The sequence below is a fragment of the Mytilus edulis genome, chromosome 8 (genome assembly GCF_963676685.1).
Source record: "Mytilus edulis chromosome 8, xbMytEdul2.2, whole genome shotgun sequence".
Taxonomy (NCBI): domain Eukaryota; kingdom Metazoa; phylum Mollusca; class Bivalvia; order Mytilida; family Mytilidae; genus Mytilus; species Mytilus edulis.
Genome location: NC_092351.1, coordinates 53,246,997 through 53,265,447, shown reverse-complemented (window position 1 = coordinate 53,265,447; position 18,451 = coordinate 53,246,997).

The following is an 18,451-nucleotide window of genomic DNA, read 5'->3' as shown; positions in this document are numbered from 1 at the left end:
ACACTTTATAGAATTAATAGTTAATAGAAAATTAAATACACTTTAATATCTATAATATAGATACATGTTCAAAGTATACGGAAACGCGAAAATAATGGAAAATAACAGAAAACAAAATAATAATGGACTTTGAAAAAAAGAGAGGGCTTGTCCTGTCTCCATGTACCTATATAACTTTTGATATCATTTCCTTAAATTCTCCAGGTATATTTTTTTTTTAAATTCAGCCTAAAATAGTTAACATACTTTCAACAAAGCTAAACAATGTCCGCAATTATGTAAGTCAGACAAGACTTCCGATTTTAAACTTGCACAGGAATTTCATAAGAGTACTTGAGGACAGGACAATAATTATTGCGTTAATAGAGACTCTCCAAATAATATAGCAGTGATCGTCTAAGGGAAGAAATTCATAGTTAATAGCAAATACAATTTATTTATAGTATACATATGTTCATAATATACAGAAACGCGAAAATAATGGAATTTAACAGAAAAAAATAAAGGACTTTGGAAACAAGGGAGAGGGCTGAAAATGTTTCCTACGAATTTAGATACCTGTTTTGAAATTTTCGAGATATGAAATCTTTTACTGAAATTCTCCAGACACAAAGTCTCACAAGCTATAATGCCCGCAATTTCGCGGGTGTGTTCTTGTGTTTATAAAGCTAACAAGCAGTTAAATGATGGATTTGCTTCAAAAGTTAAAATGCTACTTTCAAAATTGAATTTCACTCATGTTTGGGAAAATCAATGTACCTTCTCTAAAAAAAGGTTACTTTTAGCCATCGTGAAGAAGCTCAATGGAAATTACATTATATTTTGGAGAAATTGTCTCTTTAATGATGATAATTCAATAAATGGAAATAAACTAAAAACCTATAGAAAATTTAAAGTAAAATATGAACTAGAAAAGTACCTTTTATTGAATTTGATAAAAATGTTACAAAAAATTATGCTAAAATAAGAATAAGTAATAGTATGCTGGCTGTTGAACGTGGTAGATACAACAAAACAGCTTTAGAAAATAGAATATGTCTTTTATGCCATAAAGAGGTTGAAGATGAATTTCATTTTATCATAACATGTTCAGAAATTAATAAAACTAGGATCAAAATGTTTGATGAAATATCTAGTATTGTCCCCTGTTTTAATTCAATGAGTGAAGAAAACAAATTTGAATTTATATTTTCCTGCGAAGAATGTTTTTTTTTTTTACTTATCATTGTTAACTACATAAGTGAAATGTATAATGAAAGAAACAATTATAATGTCAATATATGAACTGTGTAATTGATGGCTCAACTTATAATGTTATATATATTATAACATATTTTTTGTAACATAAGCATAATATTTTAATTGATGATAATTTTAAAGAGGAGGCATGCTGTCAAAAATAGTATTATAATTAATACTAATAATCTATGTTTTTGTTTTTCTTTCAATGCTACATGTTTGTAGTGTTTAATGACTATCGTTTTGTATTTAATATGCCACTGTCTGTTTGTTTGTTTTTGTCGTATATTTTAGTAACAATCCTATTGTTTGGATTTTATACTAATAAAATTCTTATTCTTATTCTTATTCTTATTCTTATTATTGTCAGGTCGTTTTCGAAGTATTTTGACTATCCCTATTGTATCTTCTGCCTCTCTGTTGTCAATGGTAAGCGATGTTGCAACCACAAATGATAAAGATGCATAAACCAGTTACAGGACATATTTCTAGTGCATTTCGAAATACAAGCAACATGGGATACTTTAATCCCAGTCGTTCAATCACAAAGGTATAGTTTGATTAGTGTTCCGAACTTATCCTTTTGAATGTCAGCCCTTTCAATAACAACAAACCACTGCTTAAAACGTACAATAACCCCAGAAACATGTTTCACCTCGCCACATTCTGTATATCCTAATTAAGACGCACACAATTCAGTGTTTTTGTCATTTGTTGCTGTTTATCATAATTGTTTTAGTTCAATGTTTTTTTTTTCCAATGAACTAGGCCATCCGATTATTTTCCTTTGAATTGTATTACATTTAGGAAGTCTTGGCCTTTCACAATTGTTCTCGATCATGTAATACATTTGTGTTTTAAATTAAAGAAATTCTTATGCAAATTCATTGTCTCCTTTCTTCCAAAACGTTGTTATTGAAAGTTTCCAGTAAAGACGTTATTTCGATTACAATGAGCATAGGATATAATTAAACGGAACAACAACCCAACGACAAGAGGTCAACCTATTCCATGTCTATTTGCTATATCAAGCTCTTTATCATCTAACGGCTGTACAAGTTATGAATACATTCTATATGATATATAAAAGATCTGTCATCAACCCCGAATCTCCAATAGCGAACAGGAAAACAAAATGACATGCGATAACTACTTGTGTTTCTAATGAAAATGATAATTAATTTATAAAAAAATCTCTATCTAACCCATTGTTAATCTTGATCAGTAGCTTAACAAATTTACATGCAAGAACATACTATTACAACCAGTGTTTTTAACGGTTAAACGGTTAATCGGGACCTTTTTCAACTTCAATAGTTTTGAAAATAAATGTATATTAAAATCTTTAAAAATAATTAAAAAAATGCTACTTTTTTCACATGATCATTGTTGAACTTAATGCGATAAATTATACAGTACATTATTGACTTAATTAACAATTAATACAATCAAATTTTACCTTAGCACGAAGACACCATGTATTAGCTTACTTAAACATATTTTGTAAAGGTGTTAATTAAACATTTGTAAGATGATAAAATTTTACAATATAGTTGCTCCTTTCTTATTTAATCGTGAATGGACCTTAATGTGAAATGCTAATCATCCACATCCATCAAGCTTGATCAAATTTCATATGAAGTATTGCTTAATCAATTGTGGAACGCAAACTTGGTATGTATTAGTTGTTTCAGTATCATGCAGACTTGAAGAAATTATTATCACGAAAAAGTTTACAATATTTAATTTAAAGGTCTTTTGAAAAATCTCATTGCAAATATATTTCCTAAAACTTGTTGAAAGCCTTATTTACATTTCGGCGATAAAGTGTATCGACAGATAGAAAGCATTTCTTTAGGCACTGATTGCAACCCTATAGTAGCAGATTTATTCCGATATTGCTATGAATCTCAGTTTATGACCAAGGTTAGGAAAGACACTTCATTGTTATATTTGGTTGACAGATTCAATAATACCTACCGGTATCTTGATGATAGTGTTTCGTTAAATAATTCATAGTTCATCTCTAGTATACTACATAAATTTACCTAAAGGAGATTACTTAAAATAAATCTAACATAAACAGCAGTAGTTGTCTTTTTCTAATTTTCGATATTTCAATTTCTAAAGGGAAACTCCATACTAAAATTTTCGACAAAAGATACGGTGTTTTCGTTCCCTATTGTTTATTTTTCTTTTTTGGACAGCGATGTTCCTTTTGGCTCAATCAAACGATGTTCTTTATGCCCATGTATGTTGTGATAGATTTTAATTAACGTAATCAATGCATCGCTGGAAAATAAACAAGTCAGGTATTTCGTTACTATAAAAAAAAGTATTTAATAAATTATTTTATAGCTACAAAAATTTGATAAGTAAAATTTTCTGTTCCTGTAGAAAATTTATTCACAAACGGTATTTCACATCCTAAATGTTACGTTAATAGTATACTAAAAGCGCCAAAATCACCATGATATCCGTTTCAACTCATCAAACATTTAAACGCACTTACAAGTTAAGGTTATCTTATCAATGTTGTAATAGGATCGCAAATATTGATGATTCCGTCAACAAATTAAAATATAACTAAATTTTGATTTTTTCCATTTTTTTTTTCGGTAAACATACACCAATGTTTATTTTTATATAGGGATTGCTTTATATATACAGAAAGAAAAAAGTTTAGCACCCCCACGTTTTTTTCGAATTGACAAATATTACGATAAGGGATACCGGATCCTTGGACAATTGGTGCCATAATAAGTAATGCAGACTGTAAGGACATATCATAAGTTTTAAGAAATACACAACAAGTTGCATCAAAAATTATAATTTAATGAATAGATTGTCACAAAAGCACAAGTCCAGTTTAAACACTAAAACGTGTCCATTTTAAGTATGCACCTTTTGAGTTCTTTAGGCATGATACTAATGTCGTTTCTCTTAGAAAACGTCCATTATAAATCTGTTAACGTTACCCATATTCAATATCTGGTGAAACCACCACGTGATTTGATGCAGGCCTCAACCGTGCGTCTTATCCCTCCAGTTGGTCGTCGGATTTCCTGCTGTGGTATTTTCCGCCATTCCCGTTTCAACGCTGCTTCCAACTGACGTACATTTTTTGTACAGGTGGTTCGGTTGCCTGTACCCGACGGCCTAAAGTATCCCAAATATGCTCTATCGGATTTGAATCCGGGCTCATGGCAGGCCATGGAAAAAGAGTTACTGCTTCGCCTTGCAGAAATGCGTTAATCGCCCTTGAACGATGCGGCCTAGCTTTGTCATCCATAAACACTGGTCTTGTAGCTAATGGGTGGTTATCAAATGAGGTACAACTACTGGCCGAAGAAAGTATCTGTTGTATTGATCACCATTAAGGTTTCCTTGTAAAGTGACCAAGTCCAATTTGCAGTCATGAGAGATGTACACCATACCATCACAGAGCCCAGGGACAGTTGCTTTGATGTTTCTTTGGGTATATACTGTATTTTTATGCCTCCAAACTCACAATCTCCCATCTGTTACATGCAGAAGAAACCGGCTCTCGTCTGACCAATAGATCTTGTGCCAGTTCCTCAAGTTCGAACAGCGACGAGCTAAGCACCATACCAAACGCAGTTGTTCATGTCGGTCATGGGACGTCTTATTACCCTCCTTGACGATTTCAGTCCTGCTGATTTCAATCGGTTCCTCAAGGTTCTAGTTGATAGCTGTCTATGAGGTAATCATTATCTTTTAAGAACAGGACTTGTTGCGAATGACATTCGTCTAACCAGGCGTTGCAGTGCCTTGTCTTCACGCTGCGATGTTACCAATGGTCTACCGGATCTTGGCAAGTCTTTAACGTGATTGGTTTGAATGTGTTTCCGCACAAACCTACTGACTACAGAATAATGGTAGCCCATCTGACGTCTAATAGCTGAATAAGATAACCCTGATTGCCATCTTTGAGCCTCCGATATTTGTCTTCGTACCATGTTCACAGAGTGTGAATACCTTTTTCAAATCGGCGGACTTAAATACTCAAATTTGAAGCGCGAAGCATAGTTCACGTGCATGATACGTCGGTATCTTAATAACCGGTCAAACCTGTATGGTCACATCTTTTTAAAGGAACGTTGATTGATCTTGTTAAAATCTATAATTATTTTCAAATTAACATTTTGGTGAAAAAAAATATATTGCAATATATCAAGGGGTGCTTAACTTTTTTCTTTGTGTATATATACATGTAACATGCTACATATTTATTATAAGGTTAAATCCTAACTATTCTATTGCTTTTCGATACTTTTATTTTAACATTGCACAAGTAATGCATACATCCCACGCGACCAAAAGGACGCATTGTATTTGGCAAAACTATTAGGAATTTTGATCCAGAATGCTCTTCAACTTTGTATTTTATTTGGCCTTTTTAACTTTTTTGGATTCGAGCGTCACTGATGAGTCTTTTGTAGACGAAACGCGCGTCTGGCGTATATACAAAATTTAGTCCTGGTATCTATGATGAGTTTCTTTACTTTTGCCAGTATTTACATCAGATCGAAGGAAGACCAAATGTGACCACATTTGGTTACTGCAGTCACCCTTTAGTTACATTTTGTTTGAACATTAGCTTTTTTTACAAATTAACAGGTTATTCAGTCGAAACGTTATCCCAGTAACAACGTTAGTCAAATGAGATCAATTTTATAACGCTCATTAATGTAATGATAACGAACTGTATAATAGACAACAAAACAGACACAAACAACCTAAACCCGAATGTCAAACATATTAAAAAAACTGCTGTTACTGAAAGCAAGCTTCAAGTTCTAAAGGGCAAACGATACACTTACAGGGGAGGTAATGATGTTAATAACGTAAAATACTTGTCTTCAAAGAGATAACAAATACAGTAGAAACATAATATCGGTGACTCTACAGAATGTAAAATACTACACTCAACTCATCAACCAAATTCTCTTCATGGCCGAATTACCAGATGTTTTGTTTTAATTTCTAATAAATTCAGGTTCGCCTAATGACTGTAAAGCAATATCAGGCAAATCTTAGACTTCAGCTATTAAACTCAAATTAAAAGTTAAATAATTTTCTGCTATAACATGTTTTAGTGCTTGGAGTGTATCCTGACATCCTGTGACATCATTGAGATGATAGTGACAGAGAAAATTATGAAATCAAGCATAAGCTGAAGTAATGTTTAATTTAAGCAGATGTTTTTATAAAGATTGATGGGACGATCGATAGCGTAAAGGGGTACTAGCAACGAGATACATAAAAAATATAAGATATGATTTTTTTTGTTTAATCATTAATGAAAGTGAAATAATAATTGGCTATTAGCAGCCAGTATGGTTCAATTTTGTCAAAATAAGCTAAGAAACATCCCTAATGAATTATTCAATAATTCGACCTCATTAAATCCGTATTCATATGACCTACAATTTAACCCCGTAGCTAGAGATGAGTTACGCATGAATCAGACTTGTTCAGTTATTAAAAGGAAAATGATATCAACATTGAAAGTGAAACAAAAGTAAATCCGTTGATTGACTGTTTCAATCCTCAAAAACACATTCTTATACAGGTAAATACGGTGATTAACATATATTTTTTAACCTATAATAGAATATTAAACAGACCTAAAAAATATCAAATTGCACGAGTTTGCCATCTATGTATATCTATAGTTATGTTTATATCACTTATATGACCGTCGGCAGTCTTCAGAGTTCAACTCGTTATTAAATGAGATGGCGTCTAGACTAAAATACACACGAAACGATCATTCATATTATTGAGCCCATCCCTTGTAAATTGTTATTTTAGACTTCTTATAATTTGGATAAACGTTTTAGTATGTTATAAATCAAATATAAGAACATGAATTCGACATACAATTCCCCTTACCTCCTTATATACTCACCCACATTTCTATTGTTTTGTTATGAATGGACCATTAGTTTTGATTCTTTTGCAGGTTTACAAGAGTTAATTGTATTGGTAATGCCCTTCGCTAAAGAGAGGCCTGGCGTTTTGGCAATTATTGAAGGGTGTTTTCATCTTTTCGTTTTTATCACGTATCGGTGAATCCATAAAAAGCCTAGAAATTTAGGAGCAGTTGATTATTAAACTTGTATTTAATATTTATTGCTCAAATACCAATCTCAATTAAAATTATGATAGCATTTCGGTGTCGTCTGATGTTTCTGTCCCGTGGTTCGCCATTGTTATTATTTGCAAAAATAGCTGATCTCGATAAGGGTTTAAGTATAATTTGATAATTTGATACGAAACGTTAGAGTATTACCCCATTCAAACATGCATGCTTTCTTGTTTTAAAGTATAAAAGATATTTCTTGATGTTCTCAAAATATAAATAAAAATGTAACGCCTATGTCATTAATAGGTTAGTACAAATAGAGCACTATTTAGGATTGAAACAAATTATATGTTTAATCAGTGTTACACTTTGTTTCATAATTTATTAAAGTGTACGATGAACATTTAATGAACTTGTATCAACATAATTAATTATACTCTATTATTCTAAGATCCCGTCAGTATGATATTGTTCTATTATATGTCATTATGATATATTTCTATTATAAATTACAATATACGTTGAACCACAAACGTCAAAATCATTCAATCGAGTAGTGGAATTAACTATTTTTGGATTCTTATAAATTCTATATATAACTTTTGGACTAGTTTAAATCTCGGTCTATTTCTTAAATTTATTTTTACATACTTTTGATTTTTTAACCCTGTATGAAAACATTCCCATGAAAATTTTAAAAAATTTTGTACGCACATTGAACAACAAATTTATGTGACGTATAAAATTTTCTGACGTCAGACACTCAAATCAATAAATGTGTTCGTAGATAGTAGATGTTTTTGTGTTCTGTTAAATTGTTCCTTTTAAAATTGTTAAACGATGATGACTGATGTACCCATATTTTGACTATTATATTTATTGTGTCTGTTTATTTAACGCATCAATGTAAAAATATCGGAAATTGACGAGACTGTCATTAAAGTGAGAGGGTTAGCGCTATAGAACCAGGTTTAATCCACCATTTTCTACATTTGAAAATGCCTGTACCAAGTCAGGAATATGACAGTTTTTGTCCATTCGTTTTTGATGCGTTTTGTTATTTGATTTTGCCATGTGATTATGGACTTTCCCAATTGATCTTCCTCTAAGTTCAGTATTTTTGTGATTTTACTTTTCACGTACTTAACTTTTTTTTTATCAAAGTTTAATTTTCGGATCTACTAGACAGTTTCTCCTTTTTGACAATAATATGACGTTTTTTGTAGAATCTGATCAGGATTTTTCTACTTATCGATGTTCCCACTGTGTATTTCACTCTGCGTTTATCTTCATACTATCACAATAGTTGGTAGGGCAACATTTTCAACGGTATCATAATTAAATTGTGTTTGGAATTTGTTTTCTTTAACTGTTTTGCATGCCCCAGCTAAGGTCATTATGTTTTTTGGTCTGTGCGTCCGTTTGTCCGTCCGTCCATCTGTCCAGCTTCAGGTTAAATTTTTGGTCAAGGTAGTTTTTTATGGAGTTTAAGTCCAATCAACTTGAAACTTACTACAAATGTTCCCTATTATATGATCTTTCTTATTGTAATGGTAAATTGGAGTTTTTACTCCAATTTCACGGTCAACATAACATAGAAAATGATAGTGCGAGTGAGGCATCCGTGTACTATGGACGCATTCTTGTTTTTTGTTGTCTTTTTTGCTGTTTCTTTGTTGAAACGCTGCAGATTACTTCTTTAGCAGTACATTTAACCATACATATGATGTGTGTGCATTAGAAGCTGATGATAATGGATACATAGATTTTACAGGCAATAAAGGAAATGGTGAGACATTAAATGTTATATATTATTTAAAGGAGAACGTTTTGTACATTTTTATGTTTAAGTTAGCTTGTATTTTAATCTTGAAAATGTTAGAAAGTATATAAGTAAGTGACCACAGCCATTGCACCAGAAAAAAACTGTTACTGTGGATTCATTTTTTTTCGTGGGTACCAATTTTCGTGGTTTAAAGAAAACTTATATATTCGTTGATATTTAATTTCGTGGTTTTGGCAGAGTCTACAGTCATTCCATTAGAAAATTTGTAATTCGTTGAACATTTGAATTCGTGGTTCTGTAACCACGAAATCCACGAAAATTGGTATCCAACGAATATTCATGAATCCACAGTACTACTCTTCTACTTTAGATTCTGATAGTCCCATCCTAGAAAATATTCTGAAAGTAAGTTCTATTGTTGGACAGTTTTAGGTCAAGAATAGGGTAGTAAGGTCTTTTCATATTTTATTTTTAAACTTGTTTATTGATTTGCATTACTTTATTTATTTGGTAGATGAGTAAATTGTGTTCTGTAATAATTTAAACAAATTATTCCATAGTTACGTTATAATTTGTTTTATGATTTTTTTTTTAATTTTGTATGATTTTCTTCGTGAAATACTTTATTTCTCTTTTCTAGTTTTCTGGAAGCATATTCCTTAAATTACTACAATATACTAAACCACATATGTATCAGTATTTAAGATTTTGTAATGTTATAAACAATGTTTAGTTATCTAATAAAATATTGTAGGTGCATTACAAGTCAGGAATATGACAGTTGTTATCCATTCGTTTGATGTGTTTGGACTTTTGATTTTGCCTTTTGATTTTTGATTTTCCTTTTTGAATTTTCCTCGGAGTTCAGTATTTTTGTGTTTTTACTTTTTACGTGTTATGCACTTCTTTAAGGGTTAAAAGTTACAAAGAAAATTAAGTTTTTACAATTAACTGAAATATATTTTTTTCAACTGTTTTGGCATTATTTAAAACATGGATAAATCACGCACAGACATACATCTAAGTACGAGTTTATGACAGATTAGTCTTACAGTTCTATAGGTTGCACTTTGTAAATACAGCTGTTTCTCAAAACATGCCTCTTTTGGGGAGATCTTGAATATTCATAAAACAATTATTTTGTTTACATACTGGTTCCCAGTTATGCTCTCTGTGTTCCATCTCACAGAGACATAACTTGGAAATGTTTCCAGTAAATACACATCTGCATATTGTTTAAATTGAAATCTGTGGTAACCTTTCATTCGAGGTAGGGGCAGTTAAGATAATTAGTGTTAGTTTAAACTCTGAGAAGTTCAGGATATATAAACGTTGAAAACATGCCGCACAGCCCTATATTTTGACCTTTGAAAAAAAATTGTGGTGCACATGAACTTTCAATTCTAGGATAAGATTTTTTTTCAAAACTTCATAGTTAAAAGTGGTACAATTTTAGCATTAAAAGGAGTTCCTATGGGAAATTGCATTGTCCATATTAACAGAAATGCAACCGAAAGAGATGTAAGAACTGAGCCAAACTGTATATGTTTTTCAAAACTATTCTGTTAACTCCTATATAGACTGAACTAACGTCATAATCATAATCTACTGACATCGTAACACTATCAAAATGCCCTCACGTTTCATTGTGCAAAAAAGTTCATATAAGAAAACAGGTGAATAAACTGAATAACCGATATTCAACTGAAAAATAATATGAAGACATAAATTATGACTAATTTAAAAAAATAAATAATTATATTATCTTTGTTGGACGTCATAATGTGAATGAAACACTATTTTCAGGTCCGGAATATACCACGATGAACCAGAAGATGTACAATAATATGTAGATTTAGCCATTAGTAAGAATAATAGATTTCGGAATTGTATAATTATATTTTTCTTTTATCTGTTAAACCATATCTCTACTCAAAAATAGTGTGTTATCCATTTTGAATGATAATATTATCTTTCATTTTCTAAATAATGATTTAGTATCGTCTTATGTTCATTTTTGAAAGGTGTAGTTTTGTAGCTGATGCTACTAGCATGCTTTGCAAAACTTGGTAAAGCATGCATGCTTTTTTTCTAATTAACATTAAATGTTATATACAATAAAAAGCTATTCAAACAACATTTTTTTGGAGAAACATACTATATACCATATTGTAAACTAAGACGATATTTAAACAAAAAAACAAACATGAATGCTCGGTCGATTTCTACCGCATGCTTCATGATAAATGTCACTCATTGTAAAATTGTTTATATCAACTATTTGAAATAAAAATGTACGATAAAACACATTCAGGATATCCGAAGCTCATGTCACACAAAAACAACCAAATTTATTTATTTCATAAATTATCTGAGGTCTTAATTTAGATGAAATTTGTATCGTTAAAATAATGGATATGTACAGTTTTAAATAGATATTTATAGATTATCGTTGATCATCTCAACGAGATTGACTTTCTCGCTTGAGCCGGGACGGCGAAAGCGAGAAAGGCAATCGAGTTGAGATGACCAATGATAATCTGTTTATCGCTACTTTATCTATGACAACGTTGTCAATTTCAGCAACGCCACGTGTCTGGTTAGTTCCTAGCGATAATTTTTCCATCTCAAGCGAGGAGCATGATATGAAAATTATCACAAAAACAGATCAAACAAAAAATGCAAAAAATAGCGATAATATGCAATATTTGCATTAAATGTCAGATCAGAGATATCAATATTTATATACATATATTAAGTGTAAATGTATATCATAGCTATAGATTATGCACCCATAAACTCAAATTTGTCTGAAATCACTGATTTTCAAAAAAGAATAATTTCACAATTATTTCAACAAGCTGCAGACATTTTGTATAGAATTGAACAAACTTCATTCAATTCTAAAAAAGATTTTTTTAACATGTCATGTGTTTTTATGAGATATATAGGATATTGATATGTCTCTTCTTCGAATGTATTTATTGGTCGGTGTATCATGAAAAATAAAAGTTAACACAGTTAATATATAATCAACTTGAATTGGCCATTTGATAAGGGACATTCCGTTTTAAATTTTCCTTGAAAGTCAGTATTTTTGTATTTTAGTATTTTTTTTTAAACCGTTTGTAAATTAAAAACATCATTGAAATCACATTTAAATGACATTGTGTAAGCCATTCATCTTCATAGACCAGGTAGCATGCATAAACTATCAATTGTATGTATCAAAGGACCCATTGTTAAATACTGTCTATGATCACTGTTGGGAATTCTCACTTGTATATCTATGACTTTATATATTCAACATAACCGCGGTTGATGTGAACAGTCTTTTCATGTGCATGTTGGACCGATCCAAACATTCGTAGACCGGTATGTTTTCCAAACAGTGATTATGTTGACTTGTAAATATTTAAGTAATCGATATTATTTAAATGTAAGCAAAAAAAAAAAGATCTACTTAATTTCCTGCACTGGATGAAGTGTACAATGAACTTGAAAAATACGCAATGAATGTTAAAAGGCATGAAACAAAATTGTTTAAATGCCGATCTATCTGTATTAAAATAGGTATTATTGTAGTTGAAACTGATAACAAAGCTTTGGGAGTGTAAATTGTTTGTTTTGTGAGATGTTCATACCATATCGATATTTAACAAAAAGGATTCTGAGGAAAGTTGGTGTATTGAAAAGATAGAAGTGTTCTGCCTTATCTAAAGTATGGAACTGTATTATTTTTCCACATTTTAGTTATCGGTGAATTATCTGGTCAGGTGCAAAAACGATGCTGATATTGTTAAAAATTTCAAGCTTCATAGCAGAACAGCACGATTAAAATTAGAGGACCGTTATATTATGACATATACATACATTTTTTAGATATCTGGGATCGATTCTAAAACAGTAATTGATTGGCCATTATGACAAAAGAGTGTCAGAAATCATATCTGATATTCTTCCTCAGTCTCAATAACTTTCCATCATTACCGAACTGAACAAAGAAATGACACGACGGGTGCCGTATACGGTGTAGGAAATGCTAACCCTTCCGGAGCACCTAATTTCACTCCCGGTTTTTCGTGGAGTTCGTGTTATAACTTATTTTTTATTTGTAACTGTTGATGTTAATGTCTTTTGGTTTTATTAGTCTTTGTTAACTCCTTGGTTTTGATTGTTATTGTCTTATTTGTAGTAGTATTTTTATTTTTGAAATGTTTAATTCATGTTGTTATATATGTATTTAATGCAGTACTCTAGTAAACTAATCTGTCGACTACATATGTTTCCCTGTTGAAATTAAGGATATTATTAATATATAATTAAAACCAGGAAATGTCAAGTGTTCGGGCTTTTTTTAGTCGTAGAAGGAAACATCGATGGGACCAGGACGACGTAATTTTACAATTGACTCAATGTAAAAAAAAAGTTTCTTGACAAACTAATAGACGAGTTGAATTTTGAATACCGAATCAATAAACAATCTCTCAAAATAGTGTAAAACGGCAAATTTATATGAACAATAACTGTTTTGTCACGTTAAACACTTCAAATTTACAGCATAAGTTATCTTTCTTAGGTACCAAAATTATATCAACATATTAGTTTTTCAATGAATGGATCACAGTCTAAAACATATATTTGAATAACTTCACTGCGTTTGCAATTTTATAGGCCAAATAACGGCATGATAGTATCACCTACTTCAACCTGAAATCAAAATAAGTTGTTTTTTTTTAAATAAAAATTTCAACCTTAGCTCTTACTTTTTTTTAATCTTAAACTCAATTTTAGTTTAAAGCGTAAATTAACTCAATCTATAGCTTGAACATTGCTTGCGTTATTGACGTATACACTTCTTGATTGTGAATTGAGTTAATTTTTTTTTAATTAAAGAATGTACCGTTACATTTAGATATCAAAATCCTTTAGATGCTATTACAAATTTCAAAATTCAGAGGTCTAAAGTTCCAAATACAGTGTTATTTTTGTGTATGTAACGTATTTAGTCTTGTTAATGACATTATATATTTTGATTGATTAGTGATTGATTTGCGTTTGAATATTTTATATTATTGCTTCACATTTTCTGATTAATAAAGTGAGTTTGCTTTAGCATATTGTTATAGAAGTTAAAATGAGACGTACAATGCTACATCAAAAATAGAAGTGTCACCGACAATGGCAGGCAAACAACGAAAAACAATTATAGAAGTAAAACCAAGGACCATAGCAAAAACCGGGGATGATATTAGGTGAACACGGATCCTTCTCGATATGTATCTCCCATCGTATTACCCACGAAAGGAGCAATTTACATTTGGTAGAGTCCCATACCATAGAAAAAAGAACGAGATAGTGGCATCTGTTGCCTATCCATCTACATCAAAAACATATTAGTGTAATAATTACACAAAAACTGCTCTAACAAACTGACGAAGAAGAAATTTTGAAAACAATACTATAGAATTAAAAAGATCACAAATACAATCTGTTTGACTGACACGATATGCCGAGTGTCTGAACTCATTGGCGCAGATTTTATATTCAAGATACCAGTACAGTCAACAATCTGTAATTTCACCGATTGTGACTTGAACGTCGCTTAACTACTGTCGCCTTAATATTTAAAACAACTATCATAATGTGGACTTTAAATCTTTCGAACGGATGACTTCCACTTTACCACTAGGAAATAAAATTGAGAATGAAAATGGGGAATGTGCCAAAGAGACAACAACCCGACCATAGAAAAAAAACAACAGCAGAAGGTCACCAACAGGTCTTCAATGTAGCGAAAAATCTCGCATCCGGAGGCGTCCTTCAGCTGGCCCCTAAACAAATATATACCAGTTCAGTGATAATGAACGCCATACTAATTTCCAAATTGTACACAAGAAACTAAAATTAAAAATAAAAATAATACAAGACTAACAAAGGCCAGAGGCTCCTGACTTGGGACAGGCGCAAAATGCGGCGGGGTTAAACATGTTTGTAAGATCTCAACCCTCCCCCTATACCTCTAGCCAATGTAGAAAAGTAAACGCATAACAATACGCACATTAAAATTCAGTTCAAGAGAAGTCCGAGTCTGATGTTAGAAGATGTAACCAAAGAAAATAAACACAATGACAATAATACATAAATAACAACAGACTACTAGCAGTTAACTGACATGCCAGCTCCAGACTTCAATTGAACTGACTGAAAGATTATGATTTCATCATATGAACATACCCTGGTTCAGTAGCTTCTTATTAATCAATCGTTTAGGGGTGTTTCATAGTTAAAAATTTATGAGGATTAGAACACAACAGTCTCAGAGAGCTCTCCTGTTCGATTTAAACAAGACATGCACAATGTAGGTACACTTCCTAGAAAAATACGAAATGTAGCTAGGTATGACGATATAACAAAGCAGCAGAGTTTGTCAATTTCTAAAATAATATTTTAGAAAACAAAAAAAAATTCATGAAAAATATCAGACTTATAATTGTGAATGTCATACGCGCGTTTAGTCTATAATACAACTCACCAGTGACCTTGAATAAAAAAAGTTAAAAGGCCCAGGCCCTTAAAGTCTTTGTTTAAGAGCATTGAGAACCTGAAATAATTTATTCATTAGTTAGGAAACATTAGAAAATTCAAGGTAAAGATAGTGCATTACCATTATCATAATTCAGTGGTTGTCGCTTGTTGCTGTTTATCACATTAGTTTTAGAGTTCATTGTTTTGTACATGAAAGAGGGACGAAAGATACCAAAGGGACAGTCAAACTCATAAATCGAAAATAAACTGACAACGCCATGGCTAAAAATGAAAAAGACAATCAGACAAACAATAGTACACATGACACAACATAGAAAACTAAAGAATAAACAACACGAACCTCACTAAAAACTAGGGGTGATCTCAGGTGTTCCGGAAGGGTAAGCAGATCCTGCTCCACATGTGGCACCCGTCGTGTTGCTTATGTGATAACAAATCCGGTAAATAGTATAATTCGGTAGGTTACATTCATGAAAGGGAATAGGATTGTAGTTACGACGTAAGGAACATATCCGATATCATTTGTGAAACGGTTATTTCATAACGGTCAACCAACTCGTGATGGTGTTCGCAAAATTTTCGAAGGGATGATTTAAAATTCACCGAAAAGTGGAAAGGGATTAATATAAGTTGCAAAACTTGTTTCCCAATCCACTATAAATAAATATGTTTAAATTAATTAACTTCACCATTTGGAACTCTTGGTTCAATAGCTTCCTTGTGAGCAGCAACCCTTTATCAAGAAAATCATGATAGGAAATGCACGCACGGGAATCTCGTATCAATTTAGAGATATATACCCCGTCTGCAGATGCTGCTGGAATGTTGTTACTTAGAACGGAAAGTTCACATTTGGAAAGCTGAAATCATCTCTTTTGTCGTAAAGTTCAGTTTTCAACCGACCCTCATTGTCAATTTCTAGATAAAGTCAAGATATGAGGCCGACTTAACTGTATTTGTAGTATCCTTTATCTCTAGTTCGATGGGATAGATGCGTTCCACATAGTCATCAAATTTTGAATCATTAAGTGAAAGAACATCATCTTTATAGCGGAAAGTAGAGTTAAAGGATATCAGGCAGTAAATATTTTCGTTTGAATTGTTTAATATTTTTCATGTCGAAGCTTTTTATAGCTGACACTGCGGTTTTACCTTTGCTCATTATTGAAAGCCGTATGGAAACCTATAGTGTTAACCTCTATATCAATTGGTCTCTGGTTGAGTGTTGTCTCATTGTCAATTATACCAGTTATTCTTCCGTCTGCAAAATTATGAAAATACTCATCAGTGACGTTCGAATAAACAAAGTTTAAAAGGCCGTAATAATGCACAAAATTGAACAGCATTTGGAACCCAAATATCTGGAAAAGAAAGTTTTGTAAACAGTTAATTTATAACTATAACCATATCAGCGATTATCCATGTGAACACAAAAATGCTGACTACTGCGCTGGTGACAACCTCGGAATGAAACCTTTTTCAGCTCATGCAGCACTGGTATCAACCCCACTGATCCAAATAATTTTTTTTTAAATAGATTAGACCGTTGGTTGTACCGTTTGAATGGTTTTACACTAGTAATTTTGGGGCACTTGATAGCTTGTTGTTCGGTGTGAGCCGAGGCTCTGTGTTGAAGGCCGTCCCTTGACCTATAATGGTTTACTTTTATAAATTGTTATTTTGATGGAGAGTTGTCTTCTTGGCACTCATACCACATCTTTCTATATCTATATATCATATATAACAGGCTAAATTTGTCGGTTAAAAGCGAACTCCATCTACAAAAGACTCACCATAATATTTATTTTAGGCCAAACACTGTACGAAGTTATAGAGCAATATTGACCTGAAAATCTCAAAATTTGTGCCAAAAATTGTTTCAAAATTATTTTATAAATTTCATGATGAGCGTCACCTAGGGCCTTGGATATCAAACTGTAGTTATTTCTGTACGACTAAAGTCTTGTTAATATGGAGTAAAACTAAAGATAAGTGTGATATTGGTGTCATCAAGACGTTTACTAAAGTTTTCTATTTTCTAATTGATGAAAATAATCCTTTAAAATATCCGTGTTTATATGGAGCTTAACTATAGTTAAGTGTGATATTGGTGTCATCAAGACGTTTACCAAAGTATTCTATGTTCCTATTGATGAAAATGAATCTTTAAACTCTTTAAAATATAAGTAATTGTATACTATGATGAAATTTAGTACGCCAGGAACGCGTTTCGTCTACCCCAAAATATGTCCGAAAACTTGAAAATCCCCACTTTTAAATGAATAAAATCCCATAACTCGAAAACTTAAAATTCAAAATTTTTAAAAATCGAAAACGCTCACGTCATTAAATATATAGAAACAATTTGCCAATGTTTCATGCAAATTAGTTAAATAGTTTTTAAATTATTACCCGACATGTGAGCAACGGATGAACGGACGGACAACGATATACCATATTACGTCTCATAAACAGGCGTATAAAAAACCCTGGGTACCAAACATTCATTGCTATAGACGGTTACTCTGTATCATGTCATGGTCGATGTGTCAAATACTACTACACTCATATATTTAAAACTTTGGATATTATCGTATAACTGCGTTTTTCAGCCTTATCCACTGTGAATGTTTTTTTACGACAGTGACACATATTACAACTTCAATACAGAATTAAACATGGATTACATTGTTAATTTATATATAACTTCCAAAACGTCTATACGGTTTACGGGAAAAGTTAAATAATTTCAACATATTCACAAT